The sequence below is a fragment of the Pseudophryne corroboree genome, chromosome 3 (genome assembly GCF_028390025.1).
Source record: "Pseudophryne corroboree isolate aPseCor3 chromosome 3, aPseCor3.hap2, whole genome shotgun sequence".
In the NCBI taxonomy this organism is placed as follows: Eukaryota; Metazoa; Chordata; class Amphibia; order Anura; family Myobatrachidae; genus Pseudophryne; species Pseudophryne corroboree.
In genome coordinates, this window is record NC_086446.1 from 438,921,393 (window position 1) to 438,948,949 (window position 27,557).

Sequence of the window (27,557 nt, forward strand, 5' to 3'; positions counted from 1 at the left end):
TTATCTATTGACATGGGTGGTGGGGCTGACTCTTCTGTTGGAATTACTGTAAAGGGCTGTAGAGGAGGTGGATCTAGGTTCACCTACTATTGCAAGTGATGGAACTCAGTTCCACACTGTAACCGCTCCCCCCCCCCCCTCACACACACACACACACACACACACACACACACACACACACACACACACACACACACTCACACACACACTTTAACCCCTGGGCTCATCTTATATTCTGTCTATCATTTGTCATAACAATGTGTATCAGGCCTCAGTTAAGTCACAAGTTCCCAGTCAATTTATAGACTGCATTCTCATGAATATACGTTTATGCCACAACATGCTGCTCCACTGGGAATAGACTAAGGGGGAGATTTATCAAATATTGAAAAGAGATAAAGTTGCCAAAATGTAAAATGACAGATAGAAGTAGATTGATAGCTATGGGCACTTTATCACTTTATCTTTCTCCAATGTCTGCCTAAACTCTGACATATTAATTCATAAAAAAGAATGAAAATGTCAACACAACAGTATTCTCAGTCCTCTGACTATACAGGCGCATGCACTCAGGGAAGGAGGGGATGGGATTGTGTGTTGCCCATTAACAACCACCTAATCCACAATGTCTCCTAACTATCTGATTGTGGTTGAAGTGCTAGCCTAAAAAGGAGTGGGGCATATATTAAATGGGCAGGTTTTCTTGAAGGATCTGGGTTAGGAGTTGAGGTGGTGCTTATTTTGTATGGCTTCTGCATGTCTACATGTTGGCAGTTATGCACCACAAGAGGTATTGTTTGGGCAGTGAGGAGCATAAGAAGGGAAACAATAGGGGGGGGGGGGGGTGAGAGGTATTAGGATGGTAATATTATATATAAGGCAGTGGTAAAGTATGTGGAAATAAATGGGACAAAGAGGCTGGTATTATAATCCTGCTGTATATATAAATAAGTGATCACAACATCTTCATATTACTATGCAGTGTGAGTTGCATCACATTGAAAGCTCTTATAAGCCTATTCGTTGGTTAAGTTTGTATTTGGGAAGCACCCATTCCTTCACTGCAGTTGATTTGTTTGTATACTGCATGGGGTAATACACTGTCCACACAGAGTTATAAACGTCTTATCATATATTGAATATACTAATCCACTTTATTACATCATATTGGTATATGATGATAATAATCCTTTTTCATATATAAGTGTTGTGTGAGCACAATAACATAGGGCACCAGGGGCGTAACTCCCAGAGACAATAGAGACACCTGCCTCCGGGCTCCAAGCCCTGAAGGGGCACCTGCATATACAGCAGCACCTGTGTGCTTCACAGCGGGATCCAAGTGTGATCGCTGCTCTTCCAATGGAGCTCTGCAGTGCACCCGATGCTGCTGCAGAGTTAATCGTCCCTGTCCCAGCAGCCCTGCTAACACCTGCAATAGGGGACAGGAAGGCTCCCACCTGGTACCGCTCAGCATGCGCTGCAGCAAGCGATGTGCACCCACCGCTGCTGCTGGACTGAGAGATGGGACCCGCCAGTGAGCACTGATTCTGAATGCTGCAGATGACTGAATCTCGTGAGTCTGACCCAGACCCAGCAGCCGTTGTCACACAGCGTAGCTGGAGCCCTGCCAACTCACTGTGGTCTCCAGTTCCCGTAGAACATCCAAGAGCACTATCTATATAATTCTGTAAGTTATGTGTTTATACACCATTTATGTTTTTCCTTTTTGTTTTTAAGGTTGAGGGGGAGCAAAAAACTCCAACTTGCCTCTGGACAACTGTGATGAACTTACGCCCCTGTAGGGTACCACTACCATATGATCATTTATTTACATGGATTTGGTGGTTTGGGTGACACTCCTTTGGTCATTGGCCTTGGTGTAGTTTCTGCTCCATAGATAGTGCAGTGGATGACTATTTTGTTTGTTTTTGATAAGACTTATGCACCATATGTATCAGTTTGTATTTAGAAACTATTATTGACTCTTAATTATCTCAAATGTAACAACCTCCATCTAATAAATAAATTATCCACATTTGCTACTAACCCATATATCACATTTTCTAAATGACATTATTGTAATTATTAGGTCATTGCTTGTGTTCTGTTTTTAATGGTGTCATTAGGAAGACTTCCTGTTTCTTCATCGCGAATCATAGCAGATGGCAGTTATGGTGATAAACTTTATGTCCCCCTTAGGGTTCTGTGCTGTCTGAACGTACTGTGCATGCTCACTGAAGGTAAATAAAATCAATGCACATGTGAAAACATTGGGTAGGGAGTGTCCTGTTCAAGAGAGCTTCCAATCTAGTGGGAAAAGGGCAGTATACTCTATACCATAGGTTCTCAGACTCGGTCCTCAGGACCCCACACAGTGCATATTTTGCAGGTAACCCAGCAAGTGCACAGGTGAATTAATGACTCACAGACACATTTTAAAAGGTCCACAGGTGGAGCTAATTATTTCACCTGCGATTCTGTGAGGAGACCTGGAAAACATGCACTGTGTGGGGTCCTGAGGACCGAGCTTGAGAACCTGTGCTCTATACTGTAGGTTGGAGTAGGCCAATCTTTAATAGGTAGGTAGGTTTTCAGAGAAAGTTTCAGGATGTGTAAGATAAAGCAATTATTAGGGGTACTCAAGCACTCATAGAGCTGTGCTTTTGGTGGACAGCCCGATTGGCCATGGCAAGGAATTCCATAATGGTAATGAGCCATCCATCCCACTTCTAAAATCCGCTGCAGATCACCTCCCCTAGTGAGCCCTGCTCCACTAATTGAATTCGAATGCAGAATCAATACGTCACAGATGCAAATTGCTAGTAGTGCAAGGTGCTGCCGGAGACTATCCTGGACCCTGTAGCAGATGAATAGACCAACTCCTAAATGAGGAGGAGTGGGTTTGTGCTAGCTTCATATTGGAAGTGGTATCCGGTCTTTAGGTCAACAGCACTTAGGTTGACACTCATTAGGATGACCACTATTGGTCGACATGCATTAGTTTGACATGGTCATGAGGTCGACATGGCAAAGGTCGACACATGAAAATGCCAACATGAGTTTTTCACATTTTTTTATTAATTTTTTTAACTTTTTCATACTTTACGATCCACATGGACTACGATTGGAAATAGTAACCTGTGCTAGAGCAGAGGCACCTTGCCCGAAGGGGTCACGGTGCACTAGTTGGGGTTCCCTGTCACTTTACGAAAGAAAAGAACACTAAAAAAATATTTAAAAAAAACTAATGTCGACCTCTTTCCATGTCAACCTTTTCCATGTCAACCTAATGACCATGTCGACCTATTTCAGGTGTCAACCTAGTTACTGTCGACCAACAGTGGTTGACCTATTGACTGTCGACCTAGTTACTGTCAACCCTATGATCCACACCCGTTGGAAGTTTACTGCTAATCTCCCAGAGAAGGATACCCCTCCCCTGGGACTGCCAGCCCAGAGCATAATTAGCAGTAAGAGATTCAAATGGCGGCCCACACTACTAAATCACAATCAGTTCATTGCTTCTTGGGACTGCAGACTACAGTATGTAGCGTACATACAATGTTTCAGCGTGAACATAATATCACTGACTAGTTATGACACTATATGAACAACTTGCACTCAATTTGGGCTGAAACTTGACATTCCAAGTCCGTAACTACAGTAGGTACGGCTGCTACAGGACCCAGAGAACTCCCAGCCTCCCTATCTAACCTCCCCAGCACCCAGCTCACCTCAGTCACAGTTACTGGCAGGGAGACCGGGGGAGGGGGGAGACTGCAGTGCCATAACCAGATCCTACCTAGTTGGTCCCTACTCCCTGTGGCAGATGTGCAGTATAGAAGTAGCCAATTGTGCTGGTTTAGGGCCGGGCTGAGATGGCATGTGGTTAAGGGAGTGTTAAACATGGTGCAGACTCATAGACAATGTGACATAATGGGGGGAGGTGAGCTCTAGAAGAGAGGAGCGGCACGGGAGAAATTTTGGATGTCATTGTCAGAGGAAGGGATCAGTGCACAATAAAGGGTCTATTTAGTTAGCTAAAAAGAGTCATAATGCTGGTGCAAATGCCGCAAAAGGCTGTATCACCACTGCTTGCTGTGTAACATCAGAGATTTATTCATCAGTACCATTTTTCAGAAGCTTACTGCCATCCTCACTGACCTCTGTTGGGATGGCATCTGTGATTGATTTATCAACAGCAAAACGTTTTTCTTTTTGCCACAGACTTACACCATCTCAGGATGTCGTTAGCTTGCTCTGGTCAATCGGGGTCCAGCAAAGCCATAGAGCAGTGATTTTCAACCTTTCTCGACTCGCGGCACGCCTAACAAGCCTTTAAAATTCTCAAGGCACGCTATCAGTTACCCACGGGGAAAAAAACCACACTGACCCCCACAGTAATTCACACTGCCCCCCCTCCCCCCCCCACACACACTGATGGCACACACACTCCCCCCCCCCAATGTAATAGTACTCACAGGCCCACAGTAATGGCACGCACACTCCCCCCCCCCCCCCCCCCCCCACTAACGTGGCGTTAGTGACCTACGTGTCACAGCATGTCATCATAGGTCACAGGCCGGACAGCAGGAGAGCTGAATGTGCTACCCGTGGATGACGGCAAGAGGAGGAGGACCCAGGTATCTCTGGAGTGCGGCAGTGGAGCACTGGTGGGCGGGCGGCGGAGCACTGTGCAGGGCATCGCTGGTGGTCGGTGAGCGGCAGGCTGCGGCACACCTGGCAACCGCTGACGGCACACTAGTGTGCCGCGGCACAGCGGTTGAAAAACGCTGCCATAGAGGCTTCCTTTGGTCTTCCTGGATCAAAACACTACAGTATGTGCATGCCTGGCCTTTAGCCAGACAAGTGCAGAACACTTCTCCAGTGCTGATGGTGTTAAACCGCCAGTAAAGGCAAATCTCCCTCGCCAAGGAGGACTGTTTTTGCCATAGTAAATTGTGGCGGTACTTCATTGTGTATCACAGCGATATGCATCAATCCAACAATGCATAACGATAGTTACCACTGTCCATCAATGGTATATAATCCCCTTACTACTGTAACTAAATATTTCCTCTGTAAAAAAAAAAATAATTCTCACTGCCTGTGCTCTGAGATTCACCCACAGGGGGGAGATGTACTAAGCTTTGAAAAGTGATACATTTCACAGTGATAAGTATCAGCCAATCAGCTCCTAACTGCCACGTCACAGGCTGGGTTTGAAAAATCACAGGAGTTGGTTGGTGCTTTTTCACCGTGCAATTTATCACTTTTCAGGGCTTAGTACATCTGGCCTATAGTAATAGTAAGCCATCTCTCTACATAACAGTCCATACACAAACAATTATACATGACATCATGGATCAGAAGTGAAGTGATAACCAGAATTATGCAGTTTGTTGATAGCTACAAAACAGTTAAAGGATTAGGCATTTTCAGATATTGTTTTTATTTTGCTGACAAAGAGAAACCACATCCTACGCCCAGATGTAACAAGCAGTTCTGTCCTATTCATGCACCAAAAGTAGTCAGGAAACAGTTAAAGCAAAGCACAGAATCAGCAAATCTATTTCCAGGACAGAAAAAGGGACACAAGGCCAAATGCAATAAAAAAATGCTGTTATATTATGGATTGAACAGATTTTTGGGGTAGTATGGTGAATTGTTGGAAAACCTATTATGGAATGTTGAGAACACGTCTTTGGGTCAGGATGCCAGGTCAGCCATATAAAATGGAACACATATGAGATACATGTGCTTCACTGAAACGAGGATAGATTCATGCAGCTGAATATTTGTGAAGCATGTGTATTTTATATTTCCCAATTTGAACAGCCAACCTGGCAACCACATAAACAGAGCAGGGAGACTGCAATCACTGATCTGGAGTATTGTGCTTTTCAGATTCACATAATATTTGGCAGCACTGCGTAGTGGAAAAGTATGACCTATAGAGGTTGAAATGTGCATAGAATGATAAGAGGTAAAATACGCATAATTAACAATTTCTCCTTCACACGCACGTTGATCAATTTAGACACTAGCCAAGACCCAAATTATTCTCTCATAAAATAGACTGAAATGTGGCTCCATCTCCAGGGAGGGTGGGCTTGATGAAAGTTTAGGAAAAAATTAAGAGTAATATAATATCGGAGAAAGAATCAATTCACTAAAACACTGAGTAAAAAGTACATCACAGTTTCAGTGAAAGGCCTTTGCAAAGACACTAACCACTGTCATACTTGGCTACTCTCTGGGATCGTCTGAGAGACTTAAGAATGTTGGGAGTTCCCCCTCACTCCTGGGAGACAAGGCCACCTTCCCAGGCACCATCCACTTCTACACTGATGTGGGTGGGGTCTTGATGACATGAATCATGGCCTCAGTGTGCAATGCAAACAATTGCAGCATTTTATGGGGGGGGGGGCAGCACAGTGACACAAATCGCCTCACACAGTCTGCACCCATTTCACCTGAGAGATATTTGCGTGCCACTAAGTGATGACTTTTTTCTTGAGTTAATGTTGGCTCAATTAATGAACTTACAGAAAACACATATTTGTCATCACTAACAGAATTGGCGGTATGGGCCAGATTGACGTCTGTTCCATACTCAGACCCACTGGTATTATGCAGTCCTGTAGTTGTATATAATTGTATGATGTCATGGTGAACAGTTTAATGGAGAGATTGATAGCAATAATAATCAACATGATTAATTTCATCTTGGCGATCTATAAGTCAGAAAGTCAGATCTAAATACAAAAGCAGACATTTATATAATGGATGTAATGATTACATTGACATCTCTGAAGACTTAAAGAAAGCTCTAAAGCGTTGATGTGCACATAAATCACTTATACGAAGAAAAAGAAGCAAGTGAACATTATACATTTTTTTTTTTTTATTAATTCCTCTCAGGACTTCAATCAATGCACGCTTCATAAGCTTTATTATTTTTGTTAGGTAAGCCAATTAAAACAAATCTAAAATATATATCATACAGTACACTGAAGTTAACACAAAGTTATAACATGCAAGCAAGCATCTGAACCTGAGGTACCCAAAGGACTCTTTTTGCAACCCAATCAGGTTTTGTTTATGTCCCTATAGCTGAACCCATCCTGGAGCACACCTGGCACTGCCCATGTACAGGCCAAGGGACAGTTGGGGACAGTTGGTGAGTTGTTCTGGTTAGGTAGTACAGAATGTGTCCATAGGATGGTGGATTGTACAATGATGTACACTAGCGATGTGGGGTGAAGGATGGAGCAGAAGCCAATATGTGTGAGGAACAGAGCAGACAAAGGTCCTACATATGTTTGAAAGTGTAGAACTGCTGTCACAAATACCTGTCTGGGTACTGCCTGTACATGGGATTGCCTTCTGACTGAATATGCAGGGGCCCTTCGGGTCACTGTGACCGATGACTCCTGGAGCAGTGAGTTGTGAGATATGTCATTTGCATGTATATGGGCCCTCATTCCGAGTTGTTCGCTCGCTAGCTGCTTTTAGCAGCATTGCACACGCTAAGCCGCCGCCCTCTGGGAGTGTATCTTAGCTTAGCAGAATTGCGAACGAAAGATTAGCACAATTGCGAATAGAAATTTCTTAGCAGTTTCTGAGTAGCTCGAGACTTACTCAGCCATTGCGATCAGTTCAGTCAGTTTCGTTCCTGGTTTGACGTCACAAACACACTCAGCGTTCGCCCAGACACTCCCCCGTTTCTTCAGACACTCCCGCGGTTTTCCCAGAAACACCAGCGTTTTTTCACACACTCCCAGAAAACGGCCAGTTTCTGCCCAGAAACACCCACTTCCTGTCAATCACAGTACGATCACCAGAACGATGAAAATTCCTCGTTATGCCGTGAGTAAAATACCTAACTTTTGTGTAAAATAACTAAGCGCATGCGCTCTGCGAACCTTGCGCATTAAGCGACTAATCGCAATATAGCGAAAATCGGCAACGAGCGAACAACTCGGAATGACCACCATGATTCAACTAGTTGATCTGGTAACTACAGTATGTAGTGGAAAATCAGTAACATCTTTCAACTTTACTTCATGATTACTGTACTTTCACAAAATAGAAGAATCACAGAATAGAAGACAGAAACTCACCTAACATTTCACAAAGACCAGTCTATTATTTGAGAAATATATACTGATCTAGGGGAGTATTTATCAAAGAATATTTGTAGGAGGGTTCAGTAGGGAAAGCCAGCACCCGGGATCCCGACGTACGAAATACCGACATTGGGGATGCAGATTGCGAAGAAGCCGACAGGGGTGAGTAAGGGGTGTTATATCCTCTCCTGTAACCCTCCCTACCCGCTTCCTAACCCTAACCTCCCCCTTAGTGCCTAACCTTCCCCCGTAAGTGCCTAAACCGAACCCCTCACCCCCGCTGCCTAAACCTAACCTTCCCGCCCCACAGCCTAACGCTAACCCCCACCTCCCCCTAACCCTCCTGGGATGTAGGCTTACCCTAACCCTCCCCTTGCAGCCTAAACCTAACCTTCCACCCACGGCTTACCTCTGCAGTGCCACGGCGCGTGGACGTTCGGCATCCCGGCTGTTGGGATTCTGACTCTGGGATGTGTACCTATTCGGGGTGCCGGTTTCAGCATTCCGAGTAGTGTCGGGATTCCAGCGTCGGTAATCTGAGTGCTGGGATCCCAACAGGTGGGATTCTGACTGCATCCCTTTGTGGGATATCCCCCGAAAACACTCATTATGCAAATATTAACGATCTCCCAAATGTAACATTAAGGGACCACAGCAGATACACCCTGGTCAATCCTTTTCCGTCAGCAGAAACAACCTCTATAGGTTTCTGGGTTGCTGTGGGCACTGCTAGGCTGTTGGATTTACCGAGCTCTGGAATGTGAAGCATTCCAGAGCTTACTGTAGTCCAGGCAGCTAACATCATCTTCAGATAGCAGTAGCTGCTGTAACCAATGGGCTACAGATTGCTAAAATTACCAGAAGGCTCCGTAGGAACTCTCCCAGCAATGGCCACCGCATTATGCAGGGTCAACAGATTGTGCATACATAGAAGTGAAATGATTGCATTAGCAGTCACTTCTCTTCTTACACATCATAGGGATGGACTCCTATCGGAGCCTTTGTCTCTATATGTGTATTTTACTACACTCAGGTGGTAGACAATTTCTTACTGCAGAGAACAACAGCGATAATACATTATAATTATTGGGTCTGATAAATATGCCACCTAGACTTGCTACCTGTTTGGTTTGTCTAGTTTGGGGATATTCTGTACAGCTTTCTGTTTATAGACATATAAAAGATTCTGGGAATGATTCTGAGTTGCATGGACCCCTGCTCATAGTGAGTTTTGCATACAGCACATGCGCAGAAGGGACTTTATACATTTTTCTGTTTGTCCATCCCAGTCAGAAGAAACTTGGCCGGATCAGTCTTTCTGTGAAATAGGGCTTTTTTTGATTTGGGAACTGGGTGGTGGCAAATCGATCACAAATAACCTCCCTCATTTGTGCGAGTGTCGTAGGTCTGTATCAAATGCTCCATGTGAGTTGTATACGTGTAGGGAAGCGAAGCCTGTTTCTGATCTCTTGCATTTAGCGTGGGGCTGGTGCAAGTACCTGACACTATTGCGGCGAGCAGCGTAAAATGGGCGGCACAGGTTTCCACTTGTGTGTGCAAGAACACCTTCATTAGTTGAATGGATACTCGCATTTGCGCAGTAGTAAATCATTTGTATTGCAGTGCAATTACAGACACTTTTCATGTCCCATAAAAGAAAATTCAGAATTAGAATAGATATACAAAGGTGCTTACTATGTGCCTTTTGCACACTTTGTGGTGCGGGATGGGACCTAAGATGATTTTGCACTGTGTTTTGCCCAAAAGTGCACTTCAGAAATGACCTTTTATGTGCCTACACTACATTTAAGCTTAGGGGCCCTCACTGTATCTTTATAGTGAATGTCACTATACACTGAAATTTACCTGAGTGTGCAATTGACAATGAATACATTAAGCAGCATTACACAATAATCAGGATTTGTAGTCCATCAAGCATTAATGACATGGTGCAACAATAGTGCAGCCTGGACCTAGGTTATAAAGTTGAATAGCAACTTGCCAGATGTGCCTGATAAGCAATTGGGTCTGATCGATTAACCGTTTGAATTATGTGACATTACATTTTCAGTGAGAGGAGTGTGTAGTGGATGTTATAATGATAAGAGAGCATTATAATGTGGCAGAATATGAACTGAAGGCCACAGCAATGTGGTAAAATATGAACTGGAGGCCACAGCAATGTGATAAAATATGAACTGGAAAGCACTGTAATCTGATCTGCGTATTGTAATGTGGAGGGCTCTATAATGTTCATAATATGAACTGGGGCACTGCAATGTGACATAATTTTAACTGTAAGACACTCTAATGTGGAACAGTATGAACAGGGAGCACTGTAATATGGCATAATATGAACTGGGGACACTGTATGTCGTAATGTGAACTGGAGACACTTGCTCTCATTCAGATGTGGTCGGTCCTGCTCCCTGATGTTTGGTACTTTGCACATATGCAGTACCCGTTCTGTGTGTGAGCAAACAGGTCCTGCGACACAGGACAGTGGCGCATGCAGGGGGGGTTTCCGAGTACCCAGAAACCCCCCTCACAAAAATGACTATTATTATGCCTGCTGTCTACCTGGTGGTACTTATAAGTGCTTAGTAAAAGTTTACTTTATTTTAATTATAGTACATATATATCCATGTGCATACATTATATACACATGTATATACATACATATAAACACACACATATGATATATATATATAAACATGGGGGTGTATATATATATATATGTGTGTACTGTATATACGTATATGCATGTTCAATATGCTATGTATGTATATATATATATATATATATATATATATATATAGAGGTGTATATACGGTATATATATGTGTTGTGACAAGAACACTGGGATAGTGTTTGAGGGCAGGTATATTTGTCCCAGGTTCTTGTCTTACATGTTTTAGAAAATGTTAACTTCTAGGAAAAATGCTTTTTGTTTTGTCTGAACCTTTTCAGTTTGCTGTAAAAGCTGGGTAAAGGCTCTGAGAGAGAGATAAGGCGAGTTCTAGACATTGGGCCCAGTTCGGGTCTTTGGCCTCACAGAGGGCTAATCAGGGTTTCAGCTGTGTAAGAGTGTTATAGTGCTTCTAACCTGATTAGTATGGGCAGACTGCCTGGGAAGGCTGAGGGATCTGTGTGTGAGAGACACGCTTTCTGATGCAAGTAAGCTATACAGTATGTACTGAAGAACTCTGTGTTTTGTTTAGTGACAGTTAGGAATATCTTATGTTTAGTTAGTGCCGGACAGGCAAGGTATTTTTATTTTGGGGTTTGTTTTATTTTCTGTTTCAATAAAACTGTCCGGGGTCAGTTGTACCAGAAACTGGACTTGTGTTGTTCCTCAGCTGCTGCGTGCGGCCATATTCCCCAGGAAAAGGCGCCTTGCACCCCTACAGTGTTACAACTTGGTGGAGAATGCGAGCACACCGTTCTGCGCATAAGTGAAAGCAGCAGCTTTGTGAGGCCTGCAGAAAACGGTGGTTTATGCAGATACAGCCCAGTGTGAAGTTACTGAGACTCACCCCTGAGGGTTTGATATATGTCCTGGGTGAAAGCAGCTACAAAGCTGCCTGAAAAATCTGTCGACATGGAGGATCTGCTTAAAGCCTTGCTGCAAGCTACAGCGGCTCAGCAGGAGGCCAACCGACAGCAGCAGGTGGCAATGGAGGAAAATAGGAGACAACAGCAGGTGGCAATGGAGGAAAATAGGAGACAACAGCAGGTGGCAATGGAGGAAAATTGGAGACTACAGCAGGAGGCCAACAGACAGCAGCAGGTGGCAATGGAGGAAAATATAAGACAGCAGCAGGTGGCAATGGAGGAAAATAAGAGACAACAGCAGGCAGTTGTTGATGAACTTTACAGGCAACAGCGTCAGGATAGAGAGGCCTTAGCAGAAGTGGTGCAGAGACTTGCAGCTCGGGTTGGAGATGTGGCCGTCAGTGCTCCAACCAGCTCTAGTTCTATACGGGCCAGTCACTTCCTGCAGAAAATGACAGAGGCTGATGATGTGGAGGCCTATCTGACCACGTTTGAAAGGACTGCCGAGCGTGAGAACTGGCCGAAAGCACAGTGGGCCAGTCTGCTGGCACCTTTCCTGTCAGGTGAGCCCCAAAAAGCTTACTTTGATTTAAGCCCTGCTGAGGCTCGGGACTATGATAAACTAAAGACTGAGATCCTGACCCGCCTGGGAGTCACGCTGTCAGTACGAGCACAACGGGTGCACCGTTGGCTGTACGCCATGGAGAAGCCTCCGCGCTCCCAGATGCACGACCTTATTCAGCTAACAAAAAAATGGCTACAGCCAGAGACATTAACTGGTCCCCAGATGGTGGAAAGAGTCGTCATGGACCGCTACTTGAGATCTTTGCCCATGGTCCTGCACAAGTGGGTGAGCCATGGAAACCCGGGTACTGCTGACCAATTAGTGGACATGGTAGAGAGGTATTTGGCAGCAGAGGAACTACTGATGACCACCCAGCAACCCATAGATCCTCGACAGCGCCCTTCAGTAAAGACTGGTAAGACTGTTCCGTGGGAAAACGTTGCTGGGCGGTTAAGAGAACGCAAGGCTGGAGAGACTGTAAACACTGGCCCTGGAGACAGGCCAATGGGGCTAGAACGGTCTATGCTGCCCAAACGGGTTGATAATCGTGTGGTTAAATGTTTTAGGTGTGGTATGCCAGGTCATGTTATTGCCAATTGCCCAGTCACGCAAGAACCCATGCAATGTGATGCTGCCTTTGAATGTCGCAGAATGTCTTTCTTTGCTAGGTTAGCCTGTACTGTGGTACCTTCACCTGAGCTGGAAAAACAAATGTGTGATGTGTTCTTAGAGGGTAACCGGGTAGAGGCCTTGCTAGATTCAGGAAGTTTAGTTACCCTCGTGAAAGCTGGGTTAGTGAACCCCTTAAAGGTCCAGCAAATACCTATTGGGGTAACTTGCATACATGGGGATACCCAACATTATGCCACTGCTGAGGTGAATATAGAAACTTGTTGTGGGTCAGCAATGGTTAAAGTGGGACTGGTCCCTACCTTGGTGCATGAGGCCATAATAGGGAGGGATTTTCCTCATTTTTGGAAACTGTGGGAATCACGGTTATCAACAGATGTGAGAAGTAAAAAGCCAGTTGATAATACCGGTGATTTTATGGATGTACGTGGGTCTTCGGAACTTTCTGGCCCTTTGCCTTTTGCAAGTTTGGCTGGGGAAGTGACAGATGGGGAGTCCAGTGAGGACCCTCTTGCCGGGAACAGAGACATAGTAGTTAGAACTGAAAGCGTGCCTGACCTGGAGGTAAAGAAGGATCTGTTTGCATCTGAACAGTTAAAGGATCCTACCTTAATAAAGGCTAGAGAGAATGTTAAGATTGTTAATGGGGAACCTGTGGTACCAGGTGACAGGGTTACGTATCCCCACATGGCCATCTGTAATGAGCTCTTGTACCACATTGTCAAAAGGGGTGAGGATGTGGTGGAACAGCTGGTAGTTCCCCAGCCTTATCGGAGAACGGTACTAGATTTAGCTCATAGTCACGTTACCGCAGGACATTTAGGGGCAGAAAAAACCACTGAAAGAGTTTTACAAAGGTTCTTTTGGCCAGGGGTTTATAAAGAAGTGTCTGAATATTGTTCTTCCTGTCCTGAATGCCAGTATCATGCCCCTAGACCCCATTTCAGGAGCCCACTAGTTCCCATGCCTATTATAGAGGTCCCGTTTGACAGAATAGCCATGGATCTCGTGGGGCCCTTGTTAAAGTCTGCTCGGGGCCATCAGTATATCCTGGTAATTATGGACTATGCCACTCGATATCCTGAGGCTGTCCCTTTACGCACTATCACAACCAAGGCGATAGCTAGGGAGCTGGTGCAGGTATTTAGTAGAGTGGGAATCCCAAAAGAAATTTTGACTGACCAAGGTACTCCATTTATGTCAAGGATCATGAAAGAGTTGTGCAAGTTATTTAAGGTCACTCACCTCAGGACGTCCATCTACCATCCCCAAACTGACGGGTTGGTGGAAAGGTTTAATAAAACATTAAAAAGTATGTTAAAAAAGGTTGTTGAGAGAGATGGGAAAAACTGGGATTGTTTGTTGCCCTACTTGTTAATGGCCATCAGAGAAGTTCCTCAGTCCTCTACGGGGTTTTCTCCATTTGATTTGTTGTATGGTAGACACCCCAGAGGGCTGTTGGATATTGCCAAAGAGACGTGGGAAGGACAGCCCACTCCTTATAGAAGCGTTATTGAGCATGTAACACAAATGCAGGATAGGATTGCAGCCGTGGTACCTGTTGTCAGAGAGCACATGGAACAGGCCCAAAGTGCTCAACAGAGGGTCTATAACCGGAGTGCCAAGATACGGGAATTTGCTCCTGGAGATAGAGTTCTTGTTTTGGTACCCACTGTGGAAAGCAAATTCCTAGCTAAATGGCAGGGTCCATTTGAGATTAGGGAAAAAGTGAATGAGGTTAATTACAAAGTATACCAGCCGGGAAAGAGAAAACCCGAACAGATCTACCATGTTAACTTAATCAAACCCTGGAAAGATAGGTTGTCTCTGTCAGCGGAGCCTTGCCCTTCGGTGTCTTCACCCCGGTTGCTTCCCGCAGTGAAGGTGTCAGAGACATTATCAGCTGATCAGAACAATCAGGTTAAAGAATTTCTCATCCAAAATAGGGAGGTATTTTCAGAGCTGCCTGACCGAACGACCATAATAAAACATGACATTGTCACAGAACCAGGGGTCAGGGTTCATTTAAAGCCATATAGGATTCCTGAAGCTCAGCGAGAAGCTATTTCTAAGGAAGTTAAAACCATGTTAGAACTGGGAGTCATAGAGGAGTCTAACAGTGAGTGGTCCAGTCCCATAGTGCTCATCCCGAAGCCCGACGGTAGCATACGCTTCTGTAATGACTTTCGTAAGTTAAATGAGGTGTCCAAGTTTGACGCATACCCTATGCCCCGTGTGGATGAGCTTGTAGAAAGGCTGGGAACAGCCAGGTTTCTCACCACATTGGACCTGACCAAAGGTTACTGGCAAATACCTTTATCTGATAGCGCCAAAGAAAAAACAGCCTTTTCGGTTCCGGAGGGGCTGTACCAGTATAAGATGTTACCCTTTGGGTTGCATGGGGCTCCAGCAACCTTTCAACGGGCGATGGATAAAATTTTGAGGCCCCATAGAAAATATGCAGCTGCCTATTTGGATGATGTGGTAATTCACAGTACAGACTGGGGGTCCCATTTGGTTAAAGTACAAGCAGTACTGGACTCAATCAGAGAGGCAGGGTTAACTGCTAACCCAAAGAAGTGCTGCCTCGCAATGGAGGAGGTCAAATACTTGGGCTTCACCATAGGCAGAGGTCTGATTAGGCCCCAATTGAATAAAGTTGATGCTATTCAAAACTGGCCTCGTCCAGTGAATAAAAAACAGGTAAGGGCTTTTTTGGGAATTACTGGGTACTATAGACGGTTTATTCCTAATTTTGCGACCACAGCGGTGCCGTTGTCAGACCTTACCAAAGGGAAGCAGTCAAATGTGGTGAAATGGAACCCTGATGCAGAAAAGGCGTTCCAAGCGTTAAAAGTGGCTTTGTGTTCACAACCGGTGTTGATAACACCAGATTTTTCAAAAGAATTTGTGGTACAGACAGATGCCTCAGAGGTAGGGATAGGTGCTGTGCTGTCCCAAACCAGAGATGGGGACGAACACCCTATCATTTATTTGAGTAGGAAACTCAATGAGCATGAAAAAAGGTATGCCATTGTGGAAAAGGAGGCTTTGGCCATTAAGTGGGCACTAGATACCTTGAGATATTACCTCTTGGGTAGACAATTCAGACTAGTGACAGACCATGCCCCTTTAAAATGGATGTATGTAAATAGAGGCAAGAATGCTCGTGTAACTAGATGGTTTCTAGCGTTGCAGGACTTTAAGTTTACTGTCGAACATAGACCGGGAACACAATTGGCCAACGCAGATGCATTGTCTCGCATCTTCTGTTTGGGGGCTACAAGTGTTCCGGCCCCTAGGTCGAAACAGGGGAGGGGGATATGTGACAAGAACACTGGGATAGTGTTTGAGGGCAGGTATATTTGTCCCAGGTTCTTGTCTTACATGTTTTAGAAAATGTTAACTTCTAGGAAAAATGCTTTTTGTTTTGTCTGAACCTTTTCAGTTTGCTGTAAAAGCTGGGTAAAGGCTCTGAGAGAGAGATAAGGCGAGGTCTAGACATTGGGCCCAGTTCGGGTCTTTGGCCTCACAGAGGGCTAATCAGGGTTTCAGCTGTGTAAGAGTGTTATAGTGCTTCTAACCTGATTAGTATGGGCAGACTGCCTGGGAAGGCTGAGGGATCTGTGTGTGAGAGACACGCTTTCTGATGCAAGTAAGCTATACAGTATGTACTGAAGAACTCTGTGTTTTGTTTAGTGACAGTTAGGAATATCTTATGTTTAGTTAGTGCCGGACAGGCAAGGTATTTTTATTTTGGGGTTTGTTTTATTTTCTGTTTCAATAAAACTGTCCGGGGTCAGTTGTACCAGAAACTGGACTTGTGTTGTTCCTCAGCTGCTGCGTGCGGCCATATTCCCCAGGAAAAGGCGCCTTGCACCCCTACAGTGTTACAGTGTGTGTAGATAAGTATATATATATATATGCATATATATATATATATATATATACACACACACACACACACACACACTAGTTTTACGGACCCATCATATACTGGGTCACCTCAATCCCCACCCCCGTGCTTGGCTCCACCCAGTTCTGGAAACCCCCCCATGCAAATCCTGCGTTTGCCACTGCAGGACAGCATTAGTCTGTCAGTAATTGGGACTCAGATGCCATTTGATGATGGGGAGGGGGCTGATATGGCCTCTTTGAAAATGGAGGCATTTATAGCTGGATTAGATGGGCCAAGTGGTTCTGATCTGCCATCAAATTCTATATTTCTATGTCACCCCCATTTAGGCAGAGGGAAGAGGCCAGGGTCACTGTCGTTGGATGGAGATTTCCTGGACTCTTACAAGGATCTGTGACAGACAGCTTGCATGACCCATGGGTGCCGCAAGCCGCTCTAAGGAGTTGCAGTGATCCGATGCCGCTAGGATCACTACTGCAGCAGGAGGCGCCTACTTGTAAAAGACACCTCCTGCTATATTTACATATAAGGAAGCAGTAGCGATAGATACTCCAACCACATGTGTATGAGGACCACTCTGTGGCATAATGTGTACTGGCAGCCCTATAATGTGACGTTATGTAAACTAGGGAACTATGATGGTTCATAAAATAAACTAGGGCACTATTATAGGGCGCAATATTAACTAGGGCACTATGGTTCAGAAAATGAACCAGGGCACTATTATGGGGCATAAAATAACTTCTGCAGAGAGGTGTCTCAGTTAGTATTGGGACATGGGCGCCTTCAATATGTTGTTAAAATAGGGGAAGGTGATTACCAAATGAAGGGTGCAAGAAGTGAGAGGGTCACTTGTATTTTTTTAATACACGAATAAGATGTGCTAAATTTAGCACATCTATGATCAGTCACACAGACGTCAGGGCTAGTCTACCCCGCATGTCAGGCCTGACCCCCCCACACACACAAGTAAAAAAGCATTGCACAGTGGTGATGCTTTTGTACTGGAGGAGTAGCTCCTGCCAGCGCAGCTCCTGCGCGCTGGCAGGAGCTACTCATCGCTGTGAGGGTCGCAGCAGCTGTGTGTGACATCATGTAGCCACTGCGCCCCCCTTTCCCCCCAACGGTCTGGGCATGCCTGCGTTGCCCGGACTGCAACCCCCTATACAGTGGCCAAATGCCGCCGGCCCGCCCCCTCTCGCCTAGCAACTGGCTCTGCTTGTCAATCAGGCAGAGGGGATCGCAGGGCTGAGACAGCCGTTGGCTGTCTGGCATGCGCCGGTGCACTGTGGCAAAAACGCACAGTAGCGATCAGGTCTGAATTATCCCCAATAAGTACAGTTATGGACCCTGGTAGTCATTCTTAGTGTATTGCTTGTTTATTCTTCCAGAAAGTAAAACCCTATTTTATCATCATATTGAAAATGGAAATCATTTTTTTATGTTTAATTTTTATTTTTTGCAACATAGTTATGTTCAACACCCTTAATCTCCATCCATTCATTAGGAGACAAGTTCATCAATGCATTCCATTTCTGTAGTAGGAAATTAGTGTTTCCTTAATTTGACACTTGTTTGACATACAAACCCCATATTGTCTTTTTAAGGGGGCCTTGAACTATAACCTTTCCCCCAGTCTGTTTTCTAGTCAGCTGTAAGTTGTTAGTACTTTACAGAGAGAATTTTTGGCTTCCACGTCAATCCCACAATAATAAAATCTCTTATCAGTGGCCAGATGTTCTGCAGTCTTCCTATGACAACTGTACAATAGGGGTGGAGACTGGGAGGTATCCTGTCACTCTCCCTCCCCCCCTCCCTTTCTAACTTTTCTATGGATAGGGCAAACTTAAGAACTCACTGTTGTTGTGGCTGTCATTGAACTCTTTCAGTACCACTGGATAATAGTTACATTGTAAAAGCTGTAAAAACGACAAACTTTGTAGTACAAAGGTTTCAATAATTTCCTGATGACAAATATTTCTCCAGGAAGATCTTTAAAAGCTGGTAATGATTACCTTAATCATTTCCAGTATTATGGGGTACATTTACTAAGCAGTGATAAGAATGGAGAAGTGAGTCAGTGGAGAAATTTCCCCACCAACCAATCAGCAGCTCTGAATCATTTTATAGTATGCAAATTATAGATGTTACTTCAGTGCTGATTGGTTGCCATGGGCCACTTCTCCACTGGCTCACTTCTCCGCTCTTATCACTGCTTAGTAAATGTTCCCCTATGTCTGGTGAAAATGCCTAAATCGTTTACAAAACAATTGTGCTGCCTGATGTATTCCAGTTAAAACATATCGTGTCAGTGGTAGTGGGGTTACCTATCATTTTTCTCTAACGTCCTAGAGGATGCTAGGGACTCCGTAAGGACCATGGGGATAGACGGGCTCCGCAGGAGACATGGGCACTTTAAGAAAGACTTTGACTCTGGGTGTGCACTGGCTCCTCCCTCTATGCCCCTCCTCCAGACCTCAGTTTGATACTGTGCCCAGTGGAGACTGGTGCATTTCAGGAGCTCTCCTGAGTTTCCTGTAAAGAAAGCATTTTAGTTAGGTTTTTTATGTTCAGGGAGCCTGCTGGCAACAGACTCCCTGCATCGAGGGACTGAGGAGAGAGAAACAGACCCACTTCTCTGAGTTTCAGGGCTCTGTTTCTTAGGCTACTGGACACTATTAGCTCCAGAGGGATCGGTACGCAGGTCTCACCCTTGCCATCCATCCCAGAGCCGCGCCGCCGTCCTCCTCGCAGAGCCGGAAGAAAGAAGCCGGGTGAGTATGTGAGGAAAAGACTTCAGAGGCGGCAGAAGACATGATCTTCATAAGAGGTAACGCACAGCAGTGAAGCGGTGCGCCATTGCTCCCATTCACCTCACACACTCCGGTCACTGTAAGGGTGCAGGGCGCAGGGGGGGCGCCCTTGGCAGCAATAAACACCTCAGGTGGCAAATACACATATATACATGTACAGCTGGGCACTGTACATGTATAAAAAGAGCCCCCGCCATGTTATTAGTAAATTTGAGCGGGACAGAAGCCCGCCGCAGAGGGGGCGGGGCTTCTCCCTCAGCACTCACCAGCGCCATTTTTTCTCCACAGCACCGCTGAGAGGAAGCTCCCCGGACTCTCCCCTGCTTGACACACGGTGAAAGAGGGTTTTAAAGTAGAGGGGGGGGGGCACATAATTGCCGCATATACATTATACATAAGCGCTACTGGGTAAGCATTCTATGTTTTTTCCTGGGTCATATAGCGCTGGGGTGTGTGCTGGCATACTCTCTCTCTGTCTCTCCAAAGGGCCTGGTGGGGAACCTGTCTTCAGAAAAGAGCTTCCCTGTGTGTGTGTGGTGTGTCGGTACGCATGTGTCGACATGTCTGAGGTTGAAGGCTCACCTAAGAAGGAGGGGGAGTGTATGAATATTAGGTCTCCGTCGGCAGCGCCGACACCTGACTGGATGGATATGTGGAATGTTTTAAGTGCTAATGTTAATTTATTGCACAAAAGATTAGACAAATCTGAAGCCAGGGTACAGTCAGGGAGTCAACCCTTGTCTGTTCCTATGTCGCCGGGACCTTCGGGGTCTCAGAAGTGCCCACTATCCCAAATAGTTGACACAGATACCGACACGGATTCAGACTCCAGTGTCGACTACGATGATGCAAAATTGTCGCCAAGGGTGGCTAAATGTATTCGATATATGATTATCGCAATTAAAGATGTTTTGCATATTAATGAGGAACCCCCTGTCCCTGACACGAGGGTACACATGTATAAGGGAAAGAAACCTGAGGTCACCTTTCCCTCCTCACATGAGCTGAACGAATTATGCGAAAAAGCATGGGAAACTCAAGACAAAAAACTGCAGATTCCCAAAAGGATTCTAACAGCGTATCCTTTCCCGTCACAGGACAGAATACGGTGGGAATCCTCCCCTAGGGTAGACAAAGCGTTGACACGCTTATCAAAAAAGATAGCGCTCCCGTCCCAAAATACGGCTACCCTCAAGGATCCTGCTGACCGCAAGCAGGAGGTTACCTTGAAGTCCATTTACACTCATTCTGGTACGTTGCTCAGGCCGGCAATTGCGTCGGCCTGGGTTTGTAGTGCTGTAGCAGCATGGACAGATTCTTTATCAGCGGATATTGAGACCCTTGATAAGGATACCATTTTAATGACCCTAGGGCATATAAAAGATGCTGTCTTATATATGAGGGATGCTCAAAGAGACATTAGTTTACTGGGTTCCAGAATAAACACTATGTCCATTTCTGCTAGGCGAGTCTTATGGACCCGACAGTGGACGGGGGATGGCGACTCAAAGAGGCATATGGAGTTTTTGCCGTACAAGGGTGAGGAATTGTTTGGAGAGGGCCTCTCGGACCTCGTCTCCACAGCTACGGCAGGTAAATCGAATTTTTTGCCTTATGTTCCCTCACAATCTAAGAAAGCGCCTCATTATCAAATGCAGTCCTTTCGTTCAAATAAAAGCAAGAGAGTACGTGGATCGTCCTTTCTTGCCAGGGGTAAGGACAGAGAAAAAAAGCTGCACAACACAGCTAGTTCCCAGGAACAGAAGTCCTCCCCGGCCTCTGCAAAATCCACTGCATGACGCTGGGGCTCCCCTGAGGGAGTCCGCTCCAGTGGGGGCACGTCTTCGACTTTTCAGCCACATCTGGGTTCAATCACAGGTAGATCCCTGGGCAATGGAAATTGTTTCCCAGGGATACAGGCTGGAATTCGAAGAGGTGCCTCCTCGCCGGTTTTTCAAATCGGCGCTACCAACTTCTCCCCTGGAAAGGGAGATAGTGTTACAGGCGATTCAAAAATTGTGTCTTCAACAAGTGGTGGCCGAGGTTCCCCTGCTTCAGAGGGGGAAGGGGTACTACTCAACCCTGTTTGTGGTCCCGAAACCGGACGGTTCGGTCAGACCCATTTTGAATTTAAAATCCCTGAACCTTTACTTAAAACGGTTCAAGTTCAAGATGGAATCGCTCTGAGCGGTCATCGCCAGCCTGGAAGGGGGGGGATTTTATGGTATCGCTGGACATAAAGGATGCATACCTGCATGTTCCCATATATCCTCCTCATCAGGCGTACCTGAGAATTGTGATACAGGATTGTCATTACCAATTTCGACGTTGCCCTTTGGGCTTTCCACGGCCCCGAGAATTTTCACCAAGGTAATGGCGGAAATGATGGTGCTCCTGCAAAAGCAGGGTGTCACAATTATCCCGTACTTGGACGATCTCCTCATAAAAGCGAGATCACGGGAGAAGTTGCAGAACAGCGTATACCTTTCACTGAAGGTGTTACAGCGACACGGCTGGATTCTCAATATTCCAAAGTCGCAGCTGGATCCTACGACTTGCCTGTCCTTCTTGGGCATGATTCTGGACACAGACCAGAAAAGGGTTTTTCTTCCGGAAGAAAAAGCGCAGGAACTCATGACTCTAGTCAAGAACCTGTTGAAGCCGAAACAAGTGTCAGTGCATCATTGCACTCAAGTCCTGGGAAAAATGGTGGCGACATACGAAGCCATTCCCTTCGGCAGGTTCCATGCAAGGACTTTCCAGTGGGACCTATTGGACAAATGGTCCGGGTCACATCTGCACATGCATCAGCGGATCACCCTGTCCCCCAGGGCCAGGGTTTCTCTCCTGTGGTGGCTGCAGAGTGCTCACCTTCTAGAGGGCCGCAGGTTCGGCATTCAGGATTGGATCCTGGTGACCACGGATGCGAGCCTCCGCGGTTGGGGAGCAGTCACACAGGGAAGAAATTTCCAAGGCCTTTGGTCAAGTCAAGAGACTTGTCTTCACATCAACATCCTGGAACTTAGGGCCATATTCAACGCCCTACGTCAAGCGGAGACCTTACTTCGTGACCGACCGGTGCTGATTCAGTCGGACAACGTCACTGCAGTAGCTCATGTAAACTGCCAAGGCGGCACAAGGAGCAGAGTGGCGATGGCGGAAGCCACCAGAATTCTTCGCTGGGTGGAGAATCATGTAAGTGCACTGTCAGCAGTGTTCATTCCGGGAGTGGACAACTGGGAAGCACCCTTCCTCAGCCGACACGACCTGCATCCAGGAGAGTAGGGACTTCATCAGGAAGTCTTCGCACAGATTGCAAGTCGGTGGGGATTGCCCCAAATAGACATGATGGCGTCCCGTCTCAACAAAAAGCTGCAAAGGTATTGCACCAGGTCAAGAGATCCTCAGGCGGTAGCTGTGGACGCCCTAGTGACACCGTGGGTGTTTCAGTCGGTCTATGTATTTCCTCCTCTTCCTCTCATACCCAAGGTGTTGAGAATAATAAGAAAAAGAGGAGTGAGAACAATACTCATTGTTCCGGATTGGCCACGAAGGACCTGGTATCCGGATCTACAGGAAATGCTCACAGAAGATCCGTGGCCTCTTCCTCTAAGACAGGACCTGTTGCAACAGGGTGGGTCCCTGTCTGGTCCAAGACTTACTGCGGCTGCGTTTGACGGCATGGCGGTTGAACGCCGGATCCTAGCGGAAAAAGGTATTCCGGATGAGGTCATTCCTACGCTAATACAGGCTAGGAAGGGCGTGACATCTAAACATTATAACCGGATATGGCGAAAATATGTTTCTTGGTGCGAGGCCAGGAATGCTCCTACGGAAGAATTCCATCTAGGCCTGTGGTGTTAAGTTTTCTTAAGTCACATTGGTTTGAACCACTCCAAACAGTGGAGTTGAAATATCTCACTTGGAAGGTGGTCATGTTGTTAGCCTTGGCTTCGGCTAGGCGAGTTTCGGAATTGGCGGCTTTATCACATAAAAGCCCCTATCTGGTTTTCCATATGGATAGAGCGGAATTGCGGACCCGTCCTCAATTCCTACCTAAGGTGGTCTCATCCTTTCATATGAACCAACCTATTGTCGTGCCTGTGGCTACACGGGACTTGGAGGATTCCGAGTCCCTTGATGTGGTCAGGGCTTTGAAGATTTACGTGGCCAGAACGGCTAGGATCAGAAAAACAGAAGCACTGTTTGTCCTATAGGCAGCCAACAAGGTTGGCGGCCCTGCTTCAAAGCAGACTATTGCTCGCTGGATCTGTAACACGATTCAGCAGGCGCATTCTACGGCAGGATTGCCGTTACCAAAATCGGTTAAGGCCCATTCCACTAGGAAGGTGGGCTCGTCTTGGGCGGCTGCCTGAGGGGTCTCGGCACTACACCTGTGCCGAGCTGCTACTTGGTCGGGGTCAAACACCTTTGCAAAGTTCTATAAGTTTGATACCCTGGCTGAGGAGGACCTCCTGTTGGCTCATTCGGTGCTGCAGAATCATCCGCACTCTCCCGCCCGTTTGGGAGCTTTGGTATAATCCCCATGGTCCTTACGGAGTCCCAGCATCCTCTAGGACGTTAGAGAAAATAAGATTTTAAACCTACCGGTAAATCTTTTTTTCGTAGTCCGTAGAGGATGCTGGGCGCCCGTCCCAAGTGCGGACTATTTCTGCAAGACTTGTATATAGTTGTTGCTTTCATAAGGGTTATGTTATAGTTTTGTCGGTTATGGACCGATGATATGTTGTTGTTCATACTGTTAACTAGATTGTATATCACAGGTTATACGGTGTGATTGGTGTGGCTGGTATGAATCTTGCCCTTAGATTAACTAAAATCCTTTCCTTGTACTGTCTGTCTCCTCTGGGCACAGTTTCTCTAACTGAGGTCTGGAGGAGGGGCATAGAGGGAGGAGCCAGTGCACACCCAGATCCAAAGTCTTTCTTAAAGTGCCCATGTATCCTGCGGAGCCCGTCTGTCCCCATGGTCCTTACGGAGTCCCAGCATCTTCTACGGACTACGAGAAAAAGATTTTCCGGTAGGTTTAAAATCTTATTTTTGTGGTCCTTTCCAGTGTTGCCCCACCTTTCATTTGTAAATGCCTGTCGTCTTCCTTTTTCCACCCTGCTGCACTGCACCAGTAAGAAACTGTGACTTGCGTGGCTGCGTTGGTCTGTGAAAGCAACACATACAGCAAATGGGAAGATTCTGTTGGCTGCAAGTTTGCAAGATATGTGGCTGCTCACTTATTGGGTCATTCCAAAATAAAAATCTTAGGTTGTTTTTTTTTTGCTCTCATCTGTAAGGGTAAAAACAAGCAAGATTTTCTGCCTGGGGAACCAATGTAGCCAGCAAATGTAATCTGTGCAACACAGTCTTCTTTATGCGCACTGTACCTTATGTGAAACGTTACAAAACAAAATACAAATGAAACAACTAAAGAATTGGCACAAATTCCATCTGGATAAGACAATCAGAAACTTGCATTCCACAATGGGGCAGATGTATTAAGCCTGGAGAAGTGATAAAGCAGTGATAAGTGGAAGGCGATAATGCAATCCGTAATGATTGGCTGGTGCGTTATCATCTTCCACTTATCACTGCTTTATCACTTCTCCAGGCTTAATACATCTGCCTGAATGTATGATAGTAATATAGCAGAGACAGGTAAACATTGTTGTATTTGCCTATCTCTGAAAGTCAAGTTAATATCTGTAGAAAGAAAATCAAACAATGCATTGCATAAATGTTTCCTTTACAAATACATTAAAATTTGCATATTATGCAACTATAACTCACATGTCCTCAAAAATGTTTAGCTGCCTGTGCATTCCTGCATTCTGGGCTCAATCTACAGATCATCAAATCTATAATCTAAAGCTCCACCTATCGTTACCCCACAGGTTTCAGATTTTTATGCAGTAGTTGCTTGGTTAATTAAATATAAAATACCAGGTGCATACATAAGCACACAACAAAGTGCACTCTAGAAATTGTCATGCTGACAAATGCTTGGTCTAATAATGGATTTACATTTAACTGCAATGCTGGCATAAGGTTATACTTTGTGGGACTGACTCACAGGGGTTCCACTTCCGGCCCATTTATGCTGGCACAGTGTTTAGAGGCACCCGGTTCTCTGCACTCGCACCTGCAATCATCTTGTGTGTTGACAGTGATGCAGGCAGCGGGTGTAAAGTGCTGGGTGCTTCTAAACATTGTCCTGGCATAAATGGACTGGAAGCGGATCCCCGGTAAGTTAGTCTGACGCTGAGGTTATATATATTATATAAGGAATTGTACACGGTAGGCAAGGGATTGCATGCGGTAGGCATGTGGCTGAATAAGATATGGGTCTATGACTGTTGCTGAATGCTAATCCGAGGATCCATATTTTGCAAATGGCACTCGATTTCTTGTAAGCAGGAGGCTATAAGAATTATTTATTAACAGTTTCCTACATAGCGCAGCATATTCCATTGCGCTTTACAATTGGAAATAATAGCAATAGAACAAAACTGGGTTATAACAGACAGACATAGAGGTAGGAAGGCCTCACTCATAAGCTTACAATCTATAGCAAAATAGGCATTGATACAGAAGGATAGGCGCTACCTATTGCATAATGGTCTAGCCAGATTGCAAAGGTTTTCGGAGGGCTATATGTTATGGTTACACCGCAATAGTTGGCCTGGGGTCAGTGGGATGTGGAAGTGAAGAAAATATGTGAGGATATGTGTGGAGTGTACAGTGGGGATGTCATTATTGAGTTTGCAGAGAACGCTTGAATATTTGGAGACTAGAGGAGTGACACAATTTTATCCACACTCAGATCGCTAGCTAAGAAGGATGGGTGATATTTGCAGGTTACCTTATTACTAAAACACCAATCCTGCCACCATCAAGAGTTAGACTGGGAGATGCTCCCCCACTGCGGCTGAATCAGTAGCTTATGGCCTTAGGAGGTTGTGAGCTTAAGAATCACAGAGTATCACAACTAAAAATTAGGTTTTAATTGTAAGTAATCGCTTCAAAGCTTAAGGTTACAAAGATTCTAATAAGTATAAAAAGTTCATACAAGTTACTACAATTTCAAGAAAGAAAATAAAGGAGAAAACAAAGTTCAAATCACCTGAACAGAAACCAACAATGGCGGAAGTGAGGTCTCTTCCTGGAGTTATGATGCATTCTGACCATCATGGTCCCCTCACAAAAATGAATGCTTTTTTATGGAGTGTCTCTCATACTTATATCAGCTGGCACCCACTCCTGGGATTTAACCCTGTGGTTGCTGGTCATTTAATGAGTACATCACTCACTGCCAAGTAATTGTAACTCAGTAAATAGGGGGGGGGGGGGGGGTTGTCCAAAGTGGGCAGATTGATGGTCCAGGTGAGGAAAAAGATTTCACATCTTCTTAGACATAGGGGGATATTGAAATGTTTGAAAAGTCAGTTGGGTGTCTGTTTTTTCCTATCTAATAGACAGGAAAAAACAGACATCTAAGCGACTTTTCAAACATTTAAATCTCCCCCATAATGTCTTCTCTGGCCTGTATGCATGACCCCCTGCTGCATAGTAAACAGTACAAATTTCAAATAAGGAAGCCACACCAGCTGCCACCCCAAACGCTGCCAAACATCACCATCTGGGACTCACTGGCAGTTGGTGTGGCTTGCTTCATTGCTACCATTTTCAATTAATAATAAGGAGGAAACATGGATAGTTGGTTTGTCAACAGCATATCAACAATTGCGATACATAGTGATTGCTGGATCAACAGCCAATCATTTAAGTTGATGCTCATACAGGACAGGGCCAGCACTCACTGTTGTCTCTGGCAGAAGCCAATCTTACTGAAAGACAGTCATTACCCTTCTAGCAGTGCACCGACCACAGCATACCATGTTAGATTAAGCAGTACTCAGTGATACACTCTG

The 27,557-nt window shown here is 45.4% G+C and overlaps 1 protein-coding gene across 4 annotated transcripts in view; it reads right to left on the reverse strand.

Annotated features, from left to right (window-relative positions):
• The window catches only part of SEPTIN9 (septin 9), a 442,263-nt gene that overhangs the window by 224,280 nt on the left and 190,426 nt on the right, over positions 1 to 27,557 (reverse strand). The gene's annotated exons all lie outside the window — the stretch shown is intronic.